The sequence below is a fragment of the Cervus canadensis genome, chromosome 17 (genome assembly GCF_019320065.1).
Source record: "Cervus canadensis isolate Bull #8, Minnesota chromosome 17, ASM1932006v1, whole genome shotgun sequence".
NCBI classification, from domain to species: Eukaryota; Metazoa; Chordata; class Mammalia; order Artiodactyla; family Cervidae; genus Cervus; species Cervus canadensis.
Genome location: NC_057402.1, coordinates 13,548,311 through 13,573,348, shown reverse-complemented (window position 1 = coordinate 13,573,348; position 25,038 = coordinate 13,548,311). Strand labels below are relative to the sequence as shown.

General features: G+C 51.1%; 1 protein-coding gene across 7 annotated transcripts in view; it reads right to left on the bottom strand.

Annotated features, from left to right (window-relative positions):
- The window catches only part of GPR68 (G protein-coupled receptor 68), a 34,687-nt gene that overhangs the window by 3,922 nt on the left and 5,727 nt on the right, over positions 1-25,038 (bottom strand). The window contains exons 1-2 of one of the 7 annotated variants that reach the window (XM_043489562.1): positions 20,422-20,724; positions 16,190-16,288 (exon numbers count right to left, since the gene is read on the bottom strand). The exons of 2 other annotated variants lie outside the window; for them this stretch is intronic. The gene's annotated coding sequence lies outside the window, so the exon portion shown is untranslated. Of the gene's footprint in view, positions 1-10,510; positions 10,822-16,189; positions 16,289-20,421; positions 20,725-20,909; positions 21,043-25,038 lie in introns of those variants that run through there. 4 more of the 7 variants (XM_043489561.1, XM_043489563.1, XM_043489558.1 and 1 more) reach the window with 4 other exon arrangements.

Below are 25,038 nucleotides of genomic sequence, written 5' to 3'. Positions count from 1 at the left end.
TCCATTCCCCTTCCCTGGCCTCCTGCTCCTTATTTATTTTCCTGGTCCCTCAGTCCAGCAAGCAAGGCCTGGAGCTCTTGTGAACACCATCCCATCCCGAGCTGGCTCTCCAAGGTAAAGATCAAGTTCAACCCACAAAACAGCACGGGCCCCAGACACTCTCTTCTGCAACATTCAGCACCATCCGTGTTTTTCCTTCTTGCTCACAGGAATGTACCAGATCAGTCAACACTGAGGCCTGGGGGCCTCTTCAGACAGCACAAAAGAGACCCAACTTTGTCCACATCCTGCTGTGCAGTGACAGACTTTATTTTCTTGGGCTCCAAAATCACTGCAGATGGTGATGGCAGCCATGAAATTAAAAGACGCTTGCTCCTTGGAAGAAAAGCTGTGACCAGCCTAGACAGCATATTAAAAAGAAGAGACGTTACTTTGCCAACAAAGGTCCATCTAGTCAAAGCTATGGTTTTTCCAGTAGTCATGTATGGATGTGAGAGTTGGACCATAAAGAAAGATGAGCACCGAAGAATTGATGCTTTTGAACTGTGGTGTTGGACAAGACTCTTGAGAGTCCCTTGGATCGCAAGGAGATCCAACCAGTTCATCCTAAAGGAAACCAACCCTGAATATTCATTAGAAGGACTGATGCTGAACCTGAAACTCCAATACTTTGGCCACCTGATGCAAAGAACAGACTCCTTGGAGAAGAGCCTGATGCTGGGAAAGATGGAAGGCAGGAGGAGAAGGGGAAGACGGAGGATAAGATGGTTGGACGGCATCACTGACTGGATGGACGTGAGTTTGAGCAAGCTCTGGGAGTTGGTGATGGACAGGGGAGCCTGGTGTGCTGCAGTCGCAAAGAGTTGGATGTGACTGAGGGACTGAACTGCACTACTGTGCTCTGGCAAGAAAACAGGCCAAGCTTCCCACAGGGCACTGCTACTTCTCCTCCGTGGAATCAGGAACCCAGTACAGGGTACAAGGCACCGAGACATGAGCACCAGGCTAGGGTCAGCAGCTCACAAGCTGTGCAAGTCTTTACCCTTAGCTTCAGTTTCCTCATCTATAAAATGGGGATAGACACTTGCCCTCAGGGTCAATATCAGGGCCACATAGAATATGTCAAAATGCATGGCATTCTTTCTCCAGAGGCAAATAAGCAGAATAAAAGATGACAGTCTTCCTTGCAGTAGCGAAAAGTTCATGTTGTTGAGAATTTAACTAAAAAATGCTATTGCTGGGCTTCCCTGGTGGCCCAGTGGTTGAGAAACCACCTGCAATGCGGGAGAACTGCATTCGATCCCTGGGTTGGGAAGATCCCCTGGGAGAAAGGCTATACCCACTCCAGTATTCTGGCCTGAAGAATTCCTTGGACTGTAGAGTCCATGGGGTCACAAAGAGTCAGACATGACTGAGTGATTTTCACTTTCACTTTACTTTTTAGATTAATATACCAAAATGAAAAGCCTGAGCAGTTCTATTGATTTAGGACTCCGGGCTCAGATGAAAAACCTCACTGTGTCTAAATCAACCTTGTTGTTGTTCGTAATCATCCTCTCAAGGAGATTTTTTAGACTTATTTTTTTCCCTAATCACCTGCCCCCATAAAATGTTAATATCCTTAGATGTATAGAGTATCTGTTTATGTACCATGGCCTTTTGGAGGGTGACAAATCACTATAATATTATATCTAAGATTATTTTCACCCCACCCAAGAACCAATCTCCCCCCGGCCCCTGAGAATGTATGGTCTATATGGCTGCAAATTCCAAGTGAATGGAGTCTGCATTGAGTTGTTCTGTAGTTTTAGCAGATCAGTCTTGCCCTTTGCTCTCTCTTCACCATACATAGTCAAGCTGGGACTCACGGACCAGGAGGGAAACCCCTTCCACAACTGACAATGTTTCATCACCCTCCCTCTCCAGCCTCCCTCCTGTGGGCTCCTAACTGGCCCTGTGGGCACCGGAGCCAGGGCTCAGCCTGAAAACTGACAGAGCCTGCTGGGAAGGGTCTCAGAGATATCCCAGCCCAGCAGTTCCAGTCCTGGGGCTCATGGAGGATAAACTTGAGGGGTTCCCCTGAATCACATGCTCCATCTTGTAAATATTTAAGTATGTGCATTTTTCCTGGAAAAGGGTCCCATGGCTTTCATAAGTCTCTAAAATAGGCGAGAGATGGGTCCAACCCAAAGCTGCACCCTCTTACCTGGATTCCCTGTGGCTCTCTCCGTGGCCAAGCCACCCCCACTCCTGTGCTTAGTCACTTAGTCGTGTCTGACTCTGCAATCCCTTGGACTGTAGCCCACCAGGCTCCACTGTTTTGGGGGATTCTCCAGGCAAGAACACTGGAATGGGTTGCCATGCCCTCCTCCAGGGGAATCTTCCCAACCCAGGGATCGAACACAGGTCTCCTGCATTGAAGGCAGATTCTTTACCGTCTGAGCCACCAGGGAAGATCAAGAATACTGGAGTGGGTAGCCTATCCCTTCTCCAGGGGATCTTCCTGACCAGGAATCGAACCCAGGTCTCCTGCATTGAAGGCAGATTCTTTACGATCTGAGCCACCAGGGAAGATCAAGAATACTGGAGTGGGTAGCCTATCCCTTCTCCAGGGGATTTTCCTGACCCAGGAATCGAACCCAGGTCTCCTGCATTGAAGGCAGATTCTTTACCAGCTGAGCTACCAGGGAAGCCCAATCCCAGCGTTCTCATTTTTCCCTGACCATTATTCCCCGGGGCAGCCACAGTGATCATTCCAAAATCCAAACCGCATCCTCCTCTTCCTTGTTTAAAACCCACTGAGACAGTTTCACAGTGAGTTATCACACCCCCAGAAAAACCCCCAAACTCCTACAAGGCTCAGCTTGATCCGGCCCCAGCTCCTCCTACCTTCCCGCCACCAGCACATCAGCCAGCTTTCTGTGCCTTTCAGCTACTGGCTTTGCTCCGGGAGCTCCAGGAGTGCCGCCCCCTGCCAACCCCCCCCCCACCCCCACAGCAGGGCTGGCTCCTTTGCCGCCAGGTCTCAGCTTAACCACCACCCCCTCGTGAGGCCCTCCCTGACCATCCCACTAGGACGGCCCCCTCCCCCAGCACCATCACTCCTTCCTACGTGCCAGCTCTGCAGAGTTCCCATCAGTATCTGAGATTTGTTTGTTTACTTGTCTGCTTGTTGATGATCTGTCTCCTCCATGAGGATGTACTGGGTTGGCTAAAAAGTTCATTTGGTTTTTTCCATAAGATGGTACAGAAAAACCCGAATGAACTTTATGGCCAATTCAATAAATTCCAAGAGGGCCTTGTGCACCTTGAACAGTGCCTGATACATCACAGGCACTCCTAAGGACTTCTGGAATGAATAAGTGGGTGCCACCTCCCCATCTCACAGATGAGGAAACTGAGGTTCAAAAGGGGAAGGGACGAGCCCAAAGCCAGCCTGTTGAAGGAAGCATGGGCATTAGAATCCAGGTCTTCTTGTTCTAAGACCCACCTCCCTGCCACAACCAGTCCCCACCTGAGCCTTGGCGCCAGCCTCTCAGTCTCTGAAGATGAGGACTCCAGGAGGGCCCACCTCTCCAACCTTTCCAGGATACAAGCCTGGATTTCAGTGATGGTGGTGGAGGGAGTTACTTCTTGGTGCCATTTTCAGTTGTGGTTTAATATACATGACGGAGCTTCCCTGGTGGCTCAGATAGTAAACAACCTGTCTGCAATGCAGGAAACCCAGGTTCGATCCCTGGGTGGGGAAGATCCCTGGAGAAGCGAATGGCTACCCACTCCAGTATTCTTGCCTGGAGAATTCCATGAACAGAGGAGCCTGGAGGGCTACAGACCATGGGTGGCAAAGAGTTGGACATCACTGAGTGACTAATATTTCACTTTCATACATAATATAAAATTTACCTTGTTAACCATTTTTTTTTTGTTAACCATTTTTTAATGTACAATTCAGTGGTAATTAGGTACACTTAAACTGTCATGCAACCATCACCACCATCTACCTCCAGAACTTTTTCAGTTTCTCCAGCTGAAAATCTGTTCCCGTTAAACACTAACTCCCCATCCTCCCTTCACCCAGGCTGTGGCAAACAGCAGTCCACTGTCTGTCTGTGAATTTGACCACTCTAGATACCTTATGTACTTCCCTGGAGGCTCAGACGGTAAGCTAAGTGATACAGCATTTGTCTTGTTGTGTCTTATTTCACTTAGCATCATGTCCCCAAGGTGCACCCATGTTGTAGAATGTTATCAGAAGCTCCTTCCTTTTTAAGGCATAATAATACTCCATCATACATATATACTGCATTTTATTTTTCCGTTTGTCAATGGACATTTGGGTGGCTTCTACCTTCTGGCAATCATGAATAGCGCTGCTCTGAACATGATTATATTACTTGAGTCCCCGCTTTCAGTTTTTTTGGGTATAGATCCAGAAGTGGAAACGCTGGATCATATGGTAGTTCTATTTTTAATTTTTTGAGGAACCGCATTCTGTTTTTCCACAGTGGCTGCACCATTTTACATTCCTACCAACAGTGCAGGGATGTTTTCTTGTTTTTTGCTTTTCGTGTTTTGGTTTATATGTTTTGATGGTGAGAAGAAGGGGCAAAGGGGAAGCTGAGGACTGTGACCTCTGAACCTTTCACAGTCCCATGAGTCAAAATTTGGCCTCACTCCTCCTCCTCTTGCCAGCTCTCCTGTCCCTGAATCCCAGGCCCACACTGGAGGGTCCAAATGGTTCACCTGGCTCACACGTGAGGAAGTCCCTGAGCGGTTCCCAGGGACACTGGCCCGGGAGGTCCGTGTCTCTGAATTTATCTAAGGTTCTCTACAGTCCACACAAAATTACCCTCAGGAAGATAAAAATTCATTCATCAGCACAGGCTCCCAGGCACCAACAAAAATGGGCAAAAGAAACCAAGTGAAAACACGTCCTGTCTGGTCTCAGGAATTTGTTGAGAGTCACCTGGCCGAAGCCTGTTGTTTGCTGGTGGTGAGTGTGCGCATGTGTGGGACAGGCTGGGGTGACCATTGATAAATTCCTATTTCCCAGGACAACAACAAGCAAATTCTGGCAACCAAAGTCAGAAATATTCAAGTCTGCAGAGCAAAGAAGAAACATAGACGATGCTTAGGTGAAAGCACCTCCTATGTCCACTTTGGAGCCAAAAGAGGTTTGGGGGATTCTAGAGCCGTGGTTCTTAAACTTAGGTGCACCTGAGTCACCTGGAGGATTTGTTGAAACAGATGACAGAGCCCCACCTTCACAGTTCCTGACTCAGTGGGTCTGACGTAGGGCTGGAGAATCTGCAACCACCCACCAGGTGATGCTGGTGCTGCAGGGCCACGGACCACACTCTGAGCAGCAAAGCATCCACAGGTCTAGAGGCTCTGGAGTTTCACTCCTGACCGAGTGTCATCCACGAGTTCCCAGGTCAAAGCACAGAACAGCTTGAAGGGGAACGTAAGACCCAGCAGAACTCGGTGGGCAGAACCAGGACGCAGCCCTTGGGAGGTCAGCAGCCTGACTCAGGCTCTCAAGACAAGTGAGTGCGTCTCTTCGGTACTCACACTCGGTATTTGCCAGATCTCCCACAGTTGACATAGCATTTCACATCTGCCCTCCTGTCCCATCTTTGCAACAGCCCTACTGTCCCCCCATTTTAGGGATGAGGAAACTGAGGCCCAGAGGGATATAGTGGCTTGTCCAACAGTCTGGTACCTCCTGGTTTCATTCCACAAGTATCTCTGGAGCATGGGTTTACAGCACCAGACTGGACATGGGGGACTTAGAGATAAAGAAGAAGAAATGGCTCCCACCCTCAGGGAGCCTCTGATCTCATAAGGCAGGAACAAGTCAGCACCACTCAAGGCCACGTGTGGCAGGTACTGGGGGCATCCCTCCCACTGACATTTAAAGCTGACTTGTTCTTTTCACTCAACATACACACACTGCACCTCCTCCATGGTTTCGACCCCCCAACACTGATGACTCCCAGATGTCCTCCCCACCCCCCAGGGGGAAGGCTTACAGAACCAGCTTCTTCCTGCCACATAGGGCATGCTTAGGGAGGCCGCCCTGCTTCCACTGTTGCCTCCACCAGTCTGTTCTTGGAGGTAGCCTCTCCACCTGCCCAGTCTCTTGTGTTGGATGGCTGTGTTGGTTGGTTGATCTTTATCTTCATCCAAGTATCCACTCAATTACTCAGTTCTACCGTTTCCAAATCTTAAATATTCCCCACATTTGTCTCCTCCTCTTTAGCTCCCTCCCCAGTGCCCCAGATTGGCTTGGTCAAGGCTTCCTCCCCAGAATCAATGCATGGTCTCCTACGGGATTCCCTGTCTCCATCTCACCATCCTCAAAGCCATCTTCTAAAACACAAATCGAACCTAATCACTCCTGCTTCAAACCCTTCGATGGCTCTCCAATCATCCATCCACTCGCCGACCAGAGCAGATGCTTACTGAGTATCTATTATATGGAAGGCGCTGCACTAGACGCTGGCCCCTAGGGTAGCTCAAGTTGCTTTTAGTCTCATGGGAGATGGGAAAAGAAAAGAGAGGATTAGCGCCTAAGGAGAGTACAAGACATTAATTCTGAGTTCATAGGAGGTGACTTAGCCAGAAAAGCCTTTCTAAGCAGCATGATACTCTAAGATCAGGAGAAGAGAGAGGGGCAGCCAGGGAAGAAAAGAGTTTCTGCCTGTGGAAACAATACATTCTTACAGGCAAATGCCAGATAGAGAGAGAGTGCGTGCATCTGTAAGGAACTGAATGTGAGGAGGGTATGACCAGAGAGAGGACAAGAAGCTACAGAAATATTACTGCATCCGTGCTGGCTCTGCTCACCGCACGACAGGCCAAAGAATCAGAGATGAGGTGTAGAGACAAGGAATATGACTTTATTCAGAGAGCTGGCTGACTGAGAAGACGGCAGACTAATGTCTCTAAACAACCATTTGGTCGGGGCCTGGATGCCATTTTTTTTTTTTTTTTTTTTATAGAACCAGAGAGAAAAGGGCTGAGGAACTCAAGTCAAAAGGCAGAATAGAGAGGGAGAGGCAGTAAGAAAGTAAAATAAAATGGGTCTTCAGTCTTGCAAAACATCTTCAGGAAGGGGTGTGTTAATCTCTTCTTTCCTGCAGCCTTCACAGGTGGGCAAGGTCAGATTATCTCCCTGTGAGCTACAAAGGCACTGCAGTTTATCAGTCAGGCAGAGGGACAGGGTCCTCTGAGGCAGGCTATTATGTATGATGATAATAACAAAAGCAATGAAAAGCAAGTCAAAGAAACAGTTCCATCATGGAGTCAGAATTAGCTTCTCCCTGGAACAGGAACTGCTGACTAATTAGGAGGAGCTGAGCACAGTCAGGGACAAATCTGAGATGTAGCTCATAATTTCCCCTAAATTATTTGTTAAAATGGATGGATGCACGGAGAGGTAGGTGGGTTGGGTGGATGGACACAGGAGTAGGCAGATGAATAAGATGGGTAAATAGAAGGATAAGGGGGTAGATGGACAGATGGGTGAGTAAATGGGTGGATAGATGGGTGGGTGCATGAATGGATGGGTAGAGGGTTTTGAGGTCAGGTGCTGGGACAGACGATGGAAAATATCATTAACTCATTAACGGAAACAGAAGAGTGAGAGGGAGGAATCATTATGGCCTCCTCTTCAGCTCGTGGCATCTGTTTAAGTTACCTGAGCTGGTTGCAGAGGACCCTGCTTTGTCACCCAGGCCTCATCACAGCCAGCTCTCCCTTCTGCCACTCCTGGAGGAAAGGTACCCCTCCACGGAAATTGCATTTTGCCACGAGTGTCCCCTCTCTACCTGCTCTCCACAGAAAGCCTGCTCCCCAACAAAAGCAAAGGCACAGTGGATGCACGGTGTTCTGTAAACGGAAAAATGTGGCTGGGACAAAAGGACCAGGCCATACCAGGTAAGAGCCCTCCACGTGCCAGGAGCATTTCTGCACATTCATTCTCTCTCTCCCCACTACTCTCACCAGCACCCATTTTCCAGATGAAAAACCGAGGCTGCTCAAGATTCTGAATCCGTGTGGGGCCCTGAGGAGCTTGCAGGCACGAAAGACTTTTTTTGTCCCCCGCTTTCTTATAGGCAAGACTCCAGCCTCCACGATCTTCCCTTAGTTCTGAAGGGCAGATTTGAACAGTTGCTAATCAAGAGAGGGGCAGACGAGAAACCACCTCAGGCAAGATTATACTGGAGGAGAGAAGCTCGTTGTTAGGAGACTGACCACCTGAGATGAAGTTAAGGGCGTGAAGGCAGGAGAAGAAGGGGACAACAGAGGATGAGACAGTTGGAAGGCATCACTGGCTCAATGGACATGAATTTGAGCAAATTGTGGGAGATTGTGAAGGACAGGGAAGCCTGGAGTGCTACCGTCCATGGGGTTGCAGAGTCGGACACGACTGAGCCACTGAACGACTAAACAATGACAACGGGCCCTGCTCATGCCTAATCTTATCAGAGACCTCACCCTTGAACCACTAATAAAAAACCCTTCATCAAATCCTCTGGGGCTGCAACACATAGTTTTTCAAGGTGAGAGCCCCCAGTGTCCCTCTTTATCTGGCAAAGTAATACAGTTTTCCGTTTGTGTGTGTGTGGTAGTCACTCAGACATGTCCAACTCTTTGCAACTCCATGGACTGTAGCCCGCCAGGCCCCTCTAACCATGGGATTTTCCAGGCAAGAATACTGGAGTGGATTGCCATTGCCTTCTCCAGGGGATCTTCCCGTCTCAGGGATCGAACCCAGGTCTCTTGCATTGCAGGCAGATGATTTACTGTCTGAGCCACCAGGGAAGCCCTTTATCCTTTTCTACTTCACCCAAAACTCTGTCTCCAAGATTCAATTCAGCACCAGTGTATAGAGAAGCTGAGCTGTCAGCAATAATTCCGCAGCTGTGATGTAAGCTGGGGCTTCCATGGTGGCTCAGTGGTAAAGAAACCGCCTGCAATGCAGGACATGCAGGTTCGATCCCCGGGTCGGGAAAATCACCTGGAGGAGGGAATGGCAACCCACTCCAGGATTCTTGCCCAGAACATGCCACAGACAGAGGAGCCTGGCGGGCTATAGTCCATGGGGTTGCAAGAGTCGAACTCAGCAACTAAACAACAACAACAACAAATGATGCAAGCCAGGTTTTGAGCTCAGATTGGTCCTTGCTTTCCTTTACATCACACTTCCTGATCATCACAGTTGTTACAGAGCAACCACTCCCCACTTCCAGGCTTTGCCAGGCTCCAGGTCACCCAGATGCCACCAGGAGGCCTACAGGCTTGGGCCTGGGCCAGCTCCACCCCCACCCCTCCACTCCCACCACACCTGGCATGTCAATCATTTTCTCACCACTCAAGGAGAGGAACCTACTGTGTGACCAGAGCTTGGATCCCCAAGGTGGAGGGGGTTGGGACAAAGAATCAAAACACAGAGCTTCTGTGTCTGCCTCATGTTACCATTCAGCTAAGAAACTGAGGGGCTTCCCTGGTGGCTCAGTGGTTAAAAACAAAAAAACCCCACCTGCCAATGCAGGTTCGATTCCTGGATTGGGAAGAGTCCCTGGAGAAGGAAATGGTACCCCACTCCAGTATTCTTGCCTGGGAAATCCCATGGACAGAGGAGCCTGGCGGGCTACAGTCCATGGAGTCTCGAAAGAATCAAACACCACTTAGTGACTAAACAAGAAACTGAGACACTACATGTGAAGCAACCCAACACCTAAGAGCAAACCTTTAGACAAATGCCCATCAGCATAGAGGCCTCCAAAGATTTGGACATCCAAGAGCAGTTAAATCCCCAAAGGCAGGAAGGGCTTCTGACTCGAGCTGGGAGCCCCATGCACGTTCTAGGCCAAAAGTGCCAGTGCTGCTGAGCTGGTGCATAAACAGTGGTCTAATCTGTCACCCGTCTCTTCCGAGTGGTGGCTTGATCGCACACCCACAGTCACTCACGGGCTGGGCAGCTCTGCTCAGGGAGCCACCAGCACAGCGAGCTGGGGGATTTCCTCTGTGCCCAGCTTCCCTTCCCTTTGGCTGGTCAAACTTCCACACACTTTAAACACTTCCTAAAAGTGCCTTTTCAGAGGCTGTTGATGTCTCCTTCTGGGGCGGGAGGAGAATCAGACTGCATTTTCCCCTTAGTCCCCAGCTTTTCCCTAAATAGCCTCACTCCAGCAAAAGCAAGGAGACAACCTCAGTTCTAAAGCCCTCGTCACTGTTTCAACATTCAATTCCATCGGGAGCTCACAAAGGCACTGTGAGTCGGTGGGGCTGGCACTGTGAACCTATTTCACAGAACCTGAAGCCCTGAGTGGCTAACCTAGTTGCTCATGTCCATACAGTAAATTGGGTGGATCTGAATCCAGAACCCAGGCCACTAGGCAGCAACCCGCTGCCTCTGAGCTCTTTCCATTGTAAATCACAGCAAGGAATGCACTTGACACATAGAGACACCAGAGACACATGGACCCGGAGCAGTACTTACCTTATCACTGGTGATGCACTCGGATCATTTCTACCCTATTTTGTTTTTCTAAGGATCGTGAGCTGATAAATCGATTTCCTGACCTGCTCTTGTGTCAGGATCCCACCCCTGTCTGCCCAGGCTCCAGACCCCAGGAAGGGGACGGTCGCTGCTGCCAGGTGGGGAGGAGCAGACAGCGAGGCAGGGAGCGGCAGCCTCGGGAGATCTGGGTCCTCTCAGACTCTGCGGGCCGGCCTGAGCTCAGCCCTCAAACCTCCACCAGCCGGCTTCCTCCGGCGCTTGCAGAGGAAGGACCCCGCAGCCAGGACTCAAGCTCCCCCTCCCGCGATTTCCCGAAGGCCACGCCCCCGACAGACCACGCCCCCTAGCTCAGTCTAGAAAATCCCAGCGGGAGGCTCTGCCCATTCCCGAGCTGAGGCAGGATCATGTGAACTCGGAGCTGGTGTCAGGCTGGGTGGCTGTTGAGGAAAGCTCGCCCACCACTGGATGAAGGCGGTGGGACAGCTCCCTCCAGGCGCCCTAAGCCTGCCTTCCATACACCCCAGACATAGTGGACGACCTTGCTGAGAATGCTAAAGCCTCCATTAGGGGCAGGGACTCCAAGGACTTGGGGGGAATTCAGGAGGAGCCGGGTGTGCTAATTCTACCCACGCAACCACCTTTGAGCACCTGCAAGACACCAAGAGATTCAGGAATGTTGAACCCCTGAGCCAGAGGTCTTGATTTGAGCCAGACAGGCTGACGCTCAGATAACTAGAAAGTACTACAGACCTGCCTGCCAACGCAGGAGACCGGGGTTCAATCCCTGGGTTGGGAAGATCCCTCGGAGGAGGAAGTGGCAACCCACTCCAGTATTCTTGCCTGGAAAATCCCATGGACAGAGGAGCCTGGTGGGCTTCAGTCCATGGGGTCACAAAGAGTCGGACACAACTGATCGACTAAACAACGACAGACACGAGAGCGACAGGACAGCAGACACGGGCGGAGGAAGCTGACTATTTCCACTCCCACCCCCAGGCTGTCACCCTTCAGCAGCCAGCATCTGGGTCAGTGGGTCACAACTACATGAGCAAAAAACTGGGCAGCTTATAAAAAATAACACCACTGCCTGGGCCCCACCCCAGATGAATTAAATCATATTTTCTGGAGATGAGAGTGACTAGCACTTCACTTCAATCTTAGTTGCAGCATTCAAGATCTTCAGTCCTCATGGTGGCATGTGGGATATTTAGTTGCGGCATGCAGAATCCAGTTCCCTGACTAGGGATTGGACCCGGGCCCCGACTCACTGGAAAAGACCCTGATGCTGGGAAAGATTGAGGACAGGAGGAAAAGGGGACAACAGAGCATGGGATGGTTGGATGGCATCACTGACTCAGTGGACATGAGTTTGAGCAGACTTCAGGAGATTAATGAAGGACAGGGACGCCTGCAGGCATGCTGTAGTCCATGGGTTCGCAAAGGATTGGCCATGACTTAGCAACTGAACAACAACCCTGCACTGGGGGCATGCAGCCTTGTCCTCTGGACCACCAGGCAAGTCTCGAGCACCCATGTTTTTAAACAGCAGGGCCCCGAGCAGGGAGCAAGCGTGAGGCTCTGGCTTCATGGGGTCTTCTGGCTCTCAGGACCATTTCCTAAACTCCCTTAGCCCAGCAGAGTCGACAGGATCCCTGGAGGTGACCTAGCCCAGCCTGTTCCCTTTACAGATGGGGAAACTCAGGCCCAAAGGGGCAAAGGCTCTAGACACGTCTTACTAAGTGATAGAGCCATGATTCTCCAAATGGCCTGCCGTGTTATTTCAGTTTAACCTCCTCTCTCCGTGGTGTCTCCTTGGGAGCTGATTGCAAGAACATTGCTGGAGCCAGAAAACCGATACCCACCACGGGGGTTGGGGGTGGGGGACTGAGGATGTGAATTCTCTATTTTGTTGGGTGATTTGTGATTTCATCTTCTCCAGGGAGTGAACTGCTACAGTCCTACTGGGAGGCTGTACTGGTAGAGGGCCCAGGAAAAATCCTCCTCTGTGGGGCCTGGGCCTCCAAGCAAATGCTCCTCCTCTGCCCAGTACAGCAGAAGCCTTGTCACAGTGCAGCAATGTGTGTGGACACAGAGTGGAGAAGTCTGTGGGCTCTTCCTGATGCCGTATGAAAGGACAGATGGGGAAGGAGTGCAGGATTGACCTAAGCGTAAAAATCTGGCTACCCTCAGGACACACCCAGCAAAGAGAGCACCCCTGACTCTCTTTACAGGGTGGCCCAGCCTAACAGGATGCATACACACAGGCTGTCTATACCATCAGCATCCGTGCCTGCAGGACCACTGATGGCAGTGGGTACCCCCCTTTCGCCAGGGACCCCCCACCTCCCTTCCTATTGGGCCTTTGGAACTGCAGATGGAGAGATGACACTGACTTCAGATCAGTGAGCCCAGATCCTCTGTGAAATGCCCGCTCAGGAAGAGAAAAAAGAACCTGTGTGTATTCTACTTTGGTGCTGATTTTTTTTTCTTTAATATAAAACAGGAAGGAAGGACTAGAAACCATGATGACATCAAGCACCAAGCAGTGGCCTGATGCGTCCTACAGACTCCATCGTAACCTCAGTCCCCCCACAACTTCTCCAAGTAAACCTACAACCAAGTAAAAGCAGTGAGCTTGTGATTAAAATACCACCTCAGGAGAAGCCCACCTCTCCCCGTTCAGACTTCTCTCCTTAAGCCTAAAGTGGGCATAATGTCGGAGCTGCCACCGTTGAGAGGGAGGCATCTGGTGAGGGGTGAGAATGCCTGAGTCCTCTAGGATTCCAGGGCTGCCTCTGTGGCTCTTTCCTGCCTGGAGAGACATAAGGGCCGAAATTGGGCCAGGCTTGCCACCTGAATTCATTTGCTCAGTTTCTCTCTTCCAGCCCCAGGAGAGCAGTCAGGAAGCGCTGTAGACCCACTGGGATGACAGCCCCGGAAACCTGGATGAGCCCCGTGCCGCGCTGTGCTTAGTCGCTCAGTCGTGTCCGACTCTTTGTGACCCCATGGACTGTAGCCCGCCAGGCTTCTCTGTCCATGGGGATTCTCCAGGCAAGAATACTGGAGTGGGTTGCCATGCCCTCCTCCAGGGGATCTTCCCAAGCCAGGGATGGAGCCCAGGTTTCCCGCATTGCAGATGGATTCTTTACCATCGGAGCCACCAGGGAAACCCAGGATAAGCCCTGGGCATCTCTATTGTGTCCTCAGCATAAACACCTGCTTCACGAACCTAGAGGCTTGGAAGGGCTGGTGGACTTTTCTGGGCTGCTCTAGAGGTCACCAAGAGGGCAACAGGGCCCCAGACCACAAAGCCTTTGGGCATCTACTGCCGCTCCCCTAGAGGTCCAGACAGCCTAGGAGTCATCAGAGGGAGGGTTCTGGAGTGGGCCCTGAGCTGGTGCCAGAACGCAAGTTCCTCCAGCACATGACAGTCACACGGAGCGGTTAAGAACAGAAACTCTGGGCCAGACTATGGAGGTTAAGTCCCCATGCTGCTACTGTCTGACTATGTGACCTTGAGAAACTCCATTCCTGGATGACCAGTTGGCACTTGTGAGAATCAAAGATGAGGTCCAGCAAATGCCTGGCACACAGTAGGTCAGTGGTAGTGAGGATGCAGTGATGATGAGAATGGTGGTGGTGATGGTGATGGCCCAACTCCCTCGAGCTGGAAGGTCCTGCCCCTCCCTCCGAGTCTCCCTAGAGAGGGTGAAGGATGGGCAGGCCACCTTGGTAGGATGCTTGTCACGGTGTCCACTGTATTCCCCACGGGTACTCTACTGATTTGGGGCTAGCTGGGGTAAAGGTCTTGGAGGCTCCCCAAGGGCTCCGAAAAATAGAAGAAATGTCTATCATGAGATGTCTGCTGTTTGACTGCAGGGACGAATTGTGCACTGAGAACTGGTCTTGGCCTTCCCAGCCGCACACTGCAGCACACACCTGCATCAGAGGAGCTGACGCAAGGCATTGCACTGCTGCAAGTTCCAAGTGGCCACGTATGAATTAGGATGGCTTCAAGGACCCAGAGAAGGACCAGCAGAGAACCTCCCACAGTGCCTGGCTCTGCTGCCCTCCCTCGTGGGGTCAGGATCAGGGAGCACAGGAAGTGCCATTTTGGGCGCACGTGCTGAGTGCCTTCCGAATGTCTCCCGTTTTAACCTTCACCTCAACTCTTCCCATTTTAACCTTCACCTCAGCTCTCTTTGATAGGCAAGGCAACTGAGACTCAGAGGGGGCCAGCATCTTGCTCAGGGTCACATAGCGGGCAAAATGCAGTGTGGTTTGACTCCAAAGAGAGGGCTCTAGACTAGCTTCCTGTTGCTGCTGAAACGAATTACCACAAACTTAGCTTAAGACAACACACATTTCTTATAGTCTGGTGGTCAAAAGTGGGTCTTAAAGAGGGCTTCTCTCTTCGCTCAGTGGTGAAGAATCTGCCTGCCAATACAGGAGACATCAGTTCGATCCCTAGTCTGGGAGGATCCCACATACCTTGGAGCCACTAAGCCCATCAGCCACAACTACCAAGCTCTAGAGCCTGGGAGCTGCAACTACTGAAGCCTGAGCACCCTAGAACCCATGCTCTGCAACAAGAGAAGCTACTGCAATAAGAAGCCCTCACACCACAACTAGAGAGTGGCCCACACAGCAACTGAAGATGCAGCACAGCCAAAAGGACATAAAATTATTCAAAAAACAAAAAAGTTGGGACTTCCCTGGCGGTCCAGTGGTTAAGACTCCATGCTTGGAAAATGCAGGTGAACTAAGGTCCCACATATTGCCAGGTGTGGTAAAAAAAAAAAAAGTGGGTCTTGCTGGGCTAAAATCAAAGTGTCAGCAGGCCTGCCTTTCTTCTGGAGGGTATGGGGGAAAACCCACTTCCTTGCCTTTTCCAGCTTCTAAAGGCTTCTGGCATCCCTTGGCTTGTGCCCCTTTCTGCCTTCAAAGCCAGCAGTGGCAGGCTGAGTCCATCTCACATTGCACCACACTGACCTCTGCTCCTATCTTCACATCTCCTTCTCTGCCCCACCCCAGCCCCCTTTTCCTATTAAGGACCCTGTGATCACACTGGGCCCACCTAGATAATCCAGGACAATCTCCCTATTTGAAGGTCAGCTGATTAGCAACCTTAATTCCACCTGCTACCTTAAAGTCCTTTTGGCATGTAAGGTAACATATTCACAGACTTCAGGGATCAGGAACTGGACATCATTCGGGGGCCATTATTCTGTTTACCACAACCCCCACGTTGTATTTAAGGCCCTGTGAGCAGCACTTCTCAAATGTCACTAAGTCTTGTCTGATTCTTTGTGACCCCATGAACTGTAGCCCAGCAGGCTTCTCTGTCCACGGGATTTCCCAGCCAAAAATACTAGAGTGGGTTGCCATTTCCTGCCCTAGGGGATCTTCCCCACCTGCATTGGCAGGCAGGTTCTTTACCACTGACCCATCAGGGAAGCCCCCCAAGAAGCTGTATTTTGACCAATTTCCTTGGGTTTTTCTGACACACACCAGTTTGAAAACCACTGTTTTAAGGGTGACTCAAATGCCAATTCCTCCACACAGCCCTCACCGACACCCACGGGATAAGCAAACCTCCCTCCCCATCCCATCCCATGGCATTAACCAGAGCCTTCCTTGGGTTCTTTTCATCCCTACCTGGTCAACTTGCCCTTCGGAGTGGAGATGCCTGGGTGTTTGATCACTATGGCTGCCAGGGAGCTAGGACCAGAACTCCTCATACAGACAGAAGGTGGCCTGTGAGATCAGAATGATAAATGGACGTGGGACAAGGGCACTGGCATGGGTGGTTACATGCTTTGAGCTTCCCACAATGTGCAAGGCACTGTGCTTCCATAAGGTAGGTGCCTTGATAATGCCACACAGCAACCCTGACAGGAAATTATTATTATCCCACTGAAGACACCAAGGATCACCTGGCTGGCAACGGGCAGCGCTGGGATTCAAGTCAAGGTCTGAGTTAATTGTATTTTAATAATTCCCCAGGCAGTGCATGGGAATTTGTAAGATTATGTCTTATGCCCATCTCTCCCTCCAGACGGCAAGCTGCATGAGAAGGGAGGAGCTGGGTCTATTTTGTTTTCTGTCGGAGAGAAGGTGGTTTGGTCCAAAAGAAAGAAAAGAAAGTGAAGTCACTCAGTCGTGTCCAACTCTTTGCGACCCCGTGGTCTGTAGCCCACCAGGCTCCTCTCCATGGGATTTTCCAGGCAAGAGTACTGGAGTGGATAGCCATTTCTTTCTCCAGGGGATCTTCCTGACTCAGGGATTGAACCCGGGTCTCCGCATTGTACGCAGATCCTTTACTGTCTGAGCCACCAGGGAAGTCCGAAAGGCACAAGGAAAATGTGTTGGACATTGGAATGAATAAATGAGTCTAAACTCTGTTTCTTTCTGCAGTCTGCCTGGAAGGCCAGCATGGCTGAAACTGAAGTTAGGAGCTAACGAACTGGGGAGGCAGTCAGGATATGGATGGGGCAACAGGAAGAAGGTTGGTTTTGACTCCCAGGGTGTATGCGTGGGTCTGTTTGTGAAAATGCATTACAACAGAAACCCGAAAGACAGACTCTGGTCTCTCTTTGGAGAATCTGTCTGTCTGAGAAGGTCTGAGCTGTCTGGGCCATCCTTCCCGTTCTGAGGCAGAGCACAAACCACAGGCCACAAGGTTGCCATGACAACCCTCCCGGCACCTGCCTCTCCCACCAGCTTCCTGCCTCTAGCCCCAGAGTGCTCCAACCCATCAATTAATAACCTAATAGTGTCTGACAACAATCACTCCAAACACCCAGGCAGCAACCCTCTTGAGAAACAGACTTCTCCAGGGAGCAAGAGCTACAAAGATGCTCATTACAGTCAGCCTGGGCCACCTGCTAAAATCTAGTTTTCTGAATTCAAATGACTCTCTCTTTCTGGCTTCTTCCTCTTGCTTTAAGGGTATGAGGTTGGCAGAGCTGATGACTGAAGCCTCAGAGGTTCCAGGGAAACACACTCTAGAGAAGCTGCCATGCAGCATGCCTGCTCCCTCAACCCAGAATCAGACCCAGAGAAACTGATCCTGACCAAACAGGTTCTGGGATAAGGCCCTAGTCTCGGATGGTTGTATCTCTGCTGGTCTTCTTCTTGGAGAAGCCTACGTCTTCTGCAAAGATTAATTAATTTGTCACCATGCCACTCAGAAAAAAACAAAACAAAACAAAGGAAAGACTTTCAAGTTGTGGTAAATTCAAAATGGTTGGAAATCATGTGATATTCTTCTCATGGAGAGATATGTCAGTCCCCTCCCCTTGAATCTAGGTGGGCTCTGTGACTAGTGACCAGTAAAATGATCCAGAAGCTACGCTGTATCAGCTTCTGAGTCCAAGTCTAAAGAGACTGGGGGCTCCCTCTTCCTGTCTCTTGGGATAGCAGCTCTTGAAACCTAGGTGCCATGCTGTGAGAAAGCCCAAGTAGCCTCAGAGAGGCCCACTGAGAGGAACCTAGACCCTGGGCGACAGTCCCAGCTGACAGCCAGAATCAACTGGCTTACCACACAAATGTGTGATTTTGGAAGAAGACCCTCTAGCCCCAGCTGGGCCATCTCAGCTGATACTGCAAGGAGTAGAAAAAAGCTATATCCACCAAGCTGTGACCAAATTGCAGATTCGTGAGCAAAACAGGTGAGTTATTTTAAGCCACTATCTTTTGAAGTGTTTTTTTAACAAAAGATAAATGGAACACGTCTTTTTTTCCCCCCCTGCAAAATCATGAAAGGACTTTTTACAGTGTGTGAGGTAAGTATAATAATCTCCATTTTCCCCATGAGATACTAAGGTTCAGTTTGCCGACAAAGATCCTATAGTCAAAGCTATGGTTTTTCTAGTAGTCATGTACAGATGTGAGAGCTGGACCATAAAGAAGGCTGAGGAAGAACTGATGCTTTTGAACTGTGGTGCTGGAGAAGACTCTTGAGTGTCCCTTGGACAGCAAGGAGGTCAAATCAGTCAAGCCTAAAGGAAATCAACCCTGAATACTCACTGGAAGGACTGATGCTGAAGCTCCAATAGTTTGGCCACCTGATGCAAAGAGCTGACTCAGGGAAAGACTGAAGGAAAAGACCCTGATGCTGGGAAAGACTTAGAGCAGGAGAAGAAGAGGACGACAGAGGATGAGATGGTTGGATGGCATCACCAACTCGATGGGCATGAGTCTGAGTGAGCTGTGGGAGATGGTGAAGGACAGGGAAGCCTGGCGTGCTGCAGTCCATGGGGTTGCAAAGAGTCCAACGTGACTGAGAGACGGAACAACTCTAAGGCTCAGAGAGCTAAGGTATCGTTTGAGACCAGCCCGACAGGAAGGATGAAACTGTTTTCCACTCTTTGCTGTTCAATGAGTTTTTTCTCTACAATGTGTGCTGTACCCAGAAGGGTGCAATATAATAGTAACAACATGAATACTCAGAACTGGGGCTTCCTAGTGGTCCAGTGGTTAAGAATCTATTTTCCAATCAATGCAGGGGATATGGGTTTGACTCTTGGTCAGGGAATTAAGATCCCACATGCTGCAACCATTGAGCCTGTGCACGCTAGAGTCCACGCACCACAACCAGAGAGAAACCCGCATGCCCCAAGGAAGATCTCAAGTGCCACAACTAAGACCTGATGCAGCCAAATAAATAAATAAATATTTAGAAAGAAAAAGAAGAAGAAGAATACTCCAAGCTAACATTTAGGGAGGACTGCAAAGCTTTTAAGGCAGGATCCTTACGTGCATGATCTCATGCTCTAGGAAGTATACTGTATTATCATACTCATTTCACAGATGGTGCTACTGAGGCCTAAAAGGAGGGTATGTGACTTGTCCAAGGTGAGAGCTCTAAGTGGAAGAGTCCAGATTTGAACTCACAATGTCTCGTTCTGAAACTAGGCTCTTGTGGGCAGATATTCTCATCTGTACAGCCTAAAGCATCCATACTGCTCCAGCCTTGCTTCCTCTGTTAGGCTCAGGAGTTCTCTTCCCGCCTTCCTTCTCCTGGAAACTCATGTGCGTTGGTGGGCGGCGGGGGTGAAGCCAAACCCTAACCATATCATCTCAGCTTTGCAGAATATCAAACCATTCCCATATCTTTTTTTGTTCCCACGCTTCTGTGAAGTGGCAGCTAGTAGTCATCTCCAGTTTACAGACGCTCAGCCACAGCAAGTGACCTTCCCAAAGCCACACAGCCTCTGGCTCCAAGTCCATGCTCTCTCCTCAGTCCACCGCTAAACCCCGAAGAGCCTTCCCGCGCGCTGCGCGGTTCTCCAGCTCCAGGATTAACTGGTCCGGCTTCATTGCAGGCCGAGATTCAGGCCAACCAGCCACCCCACCTGGCATTTATTCGGCCAATCGCAGGCAGGTTCCCCCCCCACCCCACTAGGTGGCAGGGGGGCTTATTCTGGCCCCTGTAATCCCGCCCTATACTTGATGGAGCTGCCTGTCGCAGGAGAGGAATCGCGCGTAGATTTGGGGCCAGGCAAGGAAAGCCTTTGTGGATCACCTGTGCCTTGCAGCTCTAGGAGGAGACGGGTTAGCTGTCTGACTTTTCTGATGGGGAGGCGGCCGGGGAAGGCAGTAATTACCAGGTGGCCATGGAGCTAGCCCAGGGGGTGGCGGCAACCGCAGGCGGAGACATCCTGCCCGGCAGCCTAGCCGCTGCCGCGCCTGCCCGCCGCCGTCACGCACCCGCCCGGGCCCCGCTCTTGGCCTCCCCGCGCGCACGTGGGGCCCGGTTGCCCCCGACCCTCTCCGCGCGCTCGCGGGCCGCGCTGGGGGCGGCTCGGAGCTGGATGCAGGGAACCGGGGGCGACCCCACCGCGGTGGCGAGGAGAGGACCGGCTCCGGGGATGGGGGGCACGTACCTGCGCTGCGAGAGGCCGGGGCGCAGTCACCCGCGTCCCTCTTACAGCCGGCGCGCGGCCAGCGGGGTGGACACTGCGTCGGGGGCTGCTGAAGGGGGTGGTCGGGGGAAGCCGGCGGCCCGCTTCCCGGTCAGGCTCTCCTCCTCCTCGAATTTGGAGCCACAACCTGCCCCGATCTCCCCTCCCCCAGCCCCTCCTCCCGCCCCCGTCGGGCACACCCAGCCTCGCCCCAGCTCCCTGCCTTTCTCTGCGACCACAGGCTTGGCGCCGGCCGGGAAGAGTCGCGGTCGGTCGCGCAGACCCGTCCTGGAGGCTCAGCTCTCCCCCGCCCCCACTACTATCCTGCCCCCGGGGACAGGAGCCCGAGCCGCCAGCGGGGGGCTCACCCACCCTGGGCCCGGCTGCAAAAGCTCGAGGGTCCTTCTCCAGCCTCATCGGGAACCCCTAGGTAAGGAGAGCCCCTGGAACGACCCTTCTGTGCTGTTCACCTCTGTGTCCCCAGCGCCAGCACATCAGTAGCCATCCAGTAGATTCAGTGTCCCCTGGCTGTCAGGGCCTCTCTCCAGCGCGCAGGGACCTCAGAAATGAGGCCCAGATAGAGGGGGCGAGGGGTGGGGTGGGGCGGGGGGGTCTGCCCTTAGGTTTGCAGTCTCCTGGATTCCTACACTGGCGCCTTAGACCGCCTGAGTGTGCCTGCAGCAGGGGTGGCCAGGGACAGCTCAGAGGACCTCCTACTGGTTTTGTTGAGAATGCAAGGAGGTTTCAGGGCCCTTTGCCCCACAAGCTCCCAGACAAAAACATTAATAGTTATAACGCTGGGCTTTTGTGTATTAATACTTACTGGGTGCCAAGCACTGTTCTAAGTACTTAAATGAATGAACTCATTTGATTCTCACTGCTCTAAGAGGTAGATACTCTTATTTACTCTTATTATCCCCATTTTACACATGGGGGAATGAGGCACAGAGAGCTCAAGTTATCTTGCCAAAGGTCAGTCAGTCAGTTCAGTTGCTCAGTCCTGTCTGACTCTTTGTGACCCCATGAACTGCAACATTCCAGGCTTCCCTGTCCATCACCAACTCCCAGAGCTTGCTCAAACTCATGTCCATCAAATTGGTGATACCATCCAACCATCTCATCCTCTGTCGCCCCCTTCTGCTGCCTTCAATCTTGCCCAGCATCAGGGTCTTTTCCAGTGAGTCAGCTCTTCACATTAGGTGGCCAAAGTATTGGAGCTTCAGCTTCAGCACCAGTCATTCCAATGAATATTCAGGACTGACTTCCTTTAGGATGGACTGGTTGGATCTCCTTGCAGTCCAAGGGACTCTCAAGAGTCTTCTCCAACACCACAGTTCAAAAGCATCAATTCTTCGGCGCTCAGCTTTCTTTATGGTCCAACTCTCACATCCATACATGACTACTGGAAAAACCATAGCTTTGACTAGATTGACGTTTGTCAACAAAATAATGTCTCTTGATTTTTTCAGTGGGGGCAATGAAATCCAAACCCAGGCAGCTGAGTCCAGAGCCCCTATCACCACCTGCATCCTATCCCAAGCCACACTTTGCTGGCCCCTCAGCATCTTCTCTTTCACATCTGCGCACCTTACCTCCTGTGTCCCTGTCCGCTCAGAAGACCTCCTGCCCTGCGTCCTGGACTCTTGCCGCAGTTGTAAGACCGGAAACTCACCTGCCCTATCAGGTCTGCTTGGCTGTCCCAGGCAATTTGTGCTGAGTCCCTCCCCCTGGTCATTGGCTCCCTTCCCAGCATCGCTTCCCAGCATCGCCCACTGGGGTCACTGGCCCACAGCCATCTCTCTGCAGGACCCTCGTTCCCTGCCCTGTACCTGGCTGAGAGCAGGGCACTCTGTTCCTGTTTGTGAACTGAGTGTCTGGGACTGGTTGCTGCAGGAGTCCACAGAAGCTCGTGTGGTTGGTGGTCAGATGGATGGTTGGGGGTTAGGGATGGCCGGCAGCCGGAGTGGAGGCAGACAGAGGCAGACTGATGGCTCATTTTCTGCTAACTGCTCTGGGGGCTCAAAGCTCCACACTTCGTGACTGAGCCACTAGGTGAATCTCTGGAAGGAAAGGGACTGTGGGCAGGAGGGCAGAAGATACCCTGGTAGGGGAGCAGGGAGAGCAGGGGGAGGCAAGGCATTTTGCTTTTCCTGTTGGGCACATGCCCAGCAACCTCCCAGCAGGCTCTTCTGCTGGTCCTCATTTTGAAATTCCTCCTTCTTGTGAAACCTTCACAAATGGAGTCTTCTGGACTAACTACTCATGCCACAAAAATGCACAGATAAACTTTTTTAAAGATTGTCATACTGAAAGTGGTTGTTAAGACTTTGGCTTGGAGAGCCAGAGTGCCTGAATTCCAGAGTGTGAATTCCATCTCTGCACCTGTTAGTAGATAACCTTGAACAGATCCCTGGACTCCTCTGTGCTGGGTTCCCGGTGTGTGAAATGGGGACGCAGCTTCAAATGGAGGTTCAGGTGATTGCACGAGTTAAATCAAGCCCTTAGCTCAGCACCCGGCACGTACTAGGGTTCAGTAGATGTTAGGTGTTATTGTTGTTCACTCCAAATACCCTCTTATATATAGCTGTTATTATGGTCCATTCAAATACCCTCTTGGCTCTTACCCTTTGAATACTGTGGTTTTATTCTCTGCCTTTCGCAGATCAGGAAACTGAGTTTCAGTGAATTGCCTAAGGCCACTGAGTTCTGGGTGTCTGAGCCTGGCTGTGAAGCTGCTTCCTGCAGCGATTACATTCTGCCTCATCCTATCCCTCCTGGACAGAAGCGGGGTATTAAAGCCCATCATCAGTTGCTAGGTCCAGGATTCCGACTCTCAGGGGTACAGTGCTTGTGACGTAGAAAGTTTATTGCAAAGTGAATCCTTCGAGGGCTGTCATATTGCCCACTTCCAGGGGTGGGAACACACTATAATCTATCAGGTGGGGGCCTCTGGAGTGGGGCCATGTGGCAGTACTCTGTGGTCCTGCCTCCCTGCTTCTCTTTTTCTAGCCTACAATCTCTGCTTACAGATGTCCAGACATATCTGGAACCTTTCAGTCTTCAATTAAAACAAACTCCATTTCAACTCACACTTCATTTTTTAGTGTGACGGAACAGCATGGTACCTATGTTGTTGTTGTTTAGTTGCTCAGTCGTGTCTGACTCTTTGCAACCCCATGGACTATAGCCTGGCAGGCTCCTCTGTCCATAGGGTTTTCCCAGGCAAGAGTAATGGAGTGGGTTGCCATTGCCTTCTTCTGGGGATCTTCCTGACCCAGGGATCAAACCCGCCTCTCCTGCATTGGCAAGCAGATTCTTTACCGCTGAGCCACCAGGGGAAGCCTTCATGGTACCTATACCACTTACTTAAAGATCCAGAATAGGCCTGTGGAATAGGGAGATGGGCACTTCTGGCTCTCCCTGAGAAAATGCTAGGTTTGGGGAAGCAAAGAGATTCATTGCACCGCCTGCAGAGTCAGTGGCTTTTGGCTAGACTTTACTGTATTTCTTGGTGTCAAGATGTCCAGACCTTGGCAGGGTCAGCAGAATTTGTAAACAAAATCTGGCACTGGCCATATATAAACAACAAAGAGCTCATTTAGTTAAAATGAGGCATGCGTTGTTTTCCAGAACCTTTTGGGACCTAGAGAATGGTAAATTATGGCCCATGCTCTTGGAATGCTGATTTGAGATGCTGTGCTAATAACTGTCTTTCTTGCCCACAGAAATCCTCTCCCACATTGGGCTGGGCTCCAGAGACGTGGTCAGAATTCCTCCATAGCCGGTGCAAGTAACGATTATGTCCATGTCTTCTTTTTCAGTCTCTCGTAGGTTTTTGGTCTTGGCACTGGAGTTTTCCGGTGTAAAGCCCAAGGAGGCACGGTGGCAGGGGCTCAGAAATGGCAGCTGATGGCAAGCATGGAAGAGCTGGTTGCCTCCATGCAGATCCATTCTTCACCCTTCTCCATCCTACTCTACTGACTATATCACAGCGTTCCCTCACTCTCTGGCTTCTCTGTCGGGTTGGGCAAGCGGAAGCACTCACTGGGATCAGAGGGTCGCCAGAGACTGGGATCAGGGGAGTCCAGGTCACTTCAGACTGGCTGTCCCTTTACTGCAGTCATCAGCTCCTGTTGGAGTCTCTCTCCTGCGCTGTTCACCCCCTTCCTCCTCCAGGTCTGGGGACAGTAACAGTAACAGCTCCCCAGAGATGCTAGTCTCGGGGTGCTGCACCATCCTGCGTTGGTTCCCTTAATCCTCCCCAATCCCTTCAAAACCGTCCCTATGTCACCGTCTCCCCAGTCACCCCGCCGGAGTGGCCTCTGCTTCCTGCCGAGACGCTCGCTGGTGCAGATATGGGTGTTTCCAGATGTGTCCTCACAGTGAGCTCACACTAATGGAAGGATGTGTGCCTACTTCAGAATGTGTACAGACTGTTTACTTAAAAAAAAACAAAAAAAACCTAACGTTTTTCCAGTTCATTCTTCTAATTAGCACAGCTGGCCGGCCTCAGAGGAAATCTCTCTTTATCCCCCAAATGACGGGACTGAGTCCCTAACTTCCTCACTCGGCTCCGACACTGGCTCATCTCCGCCCCAG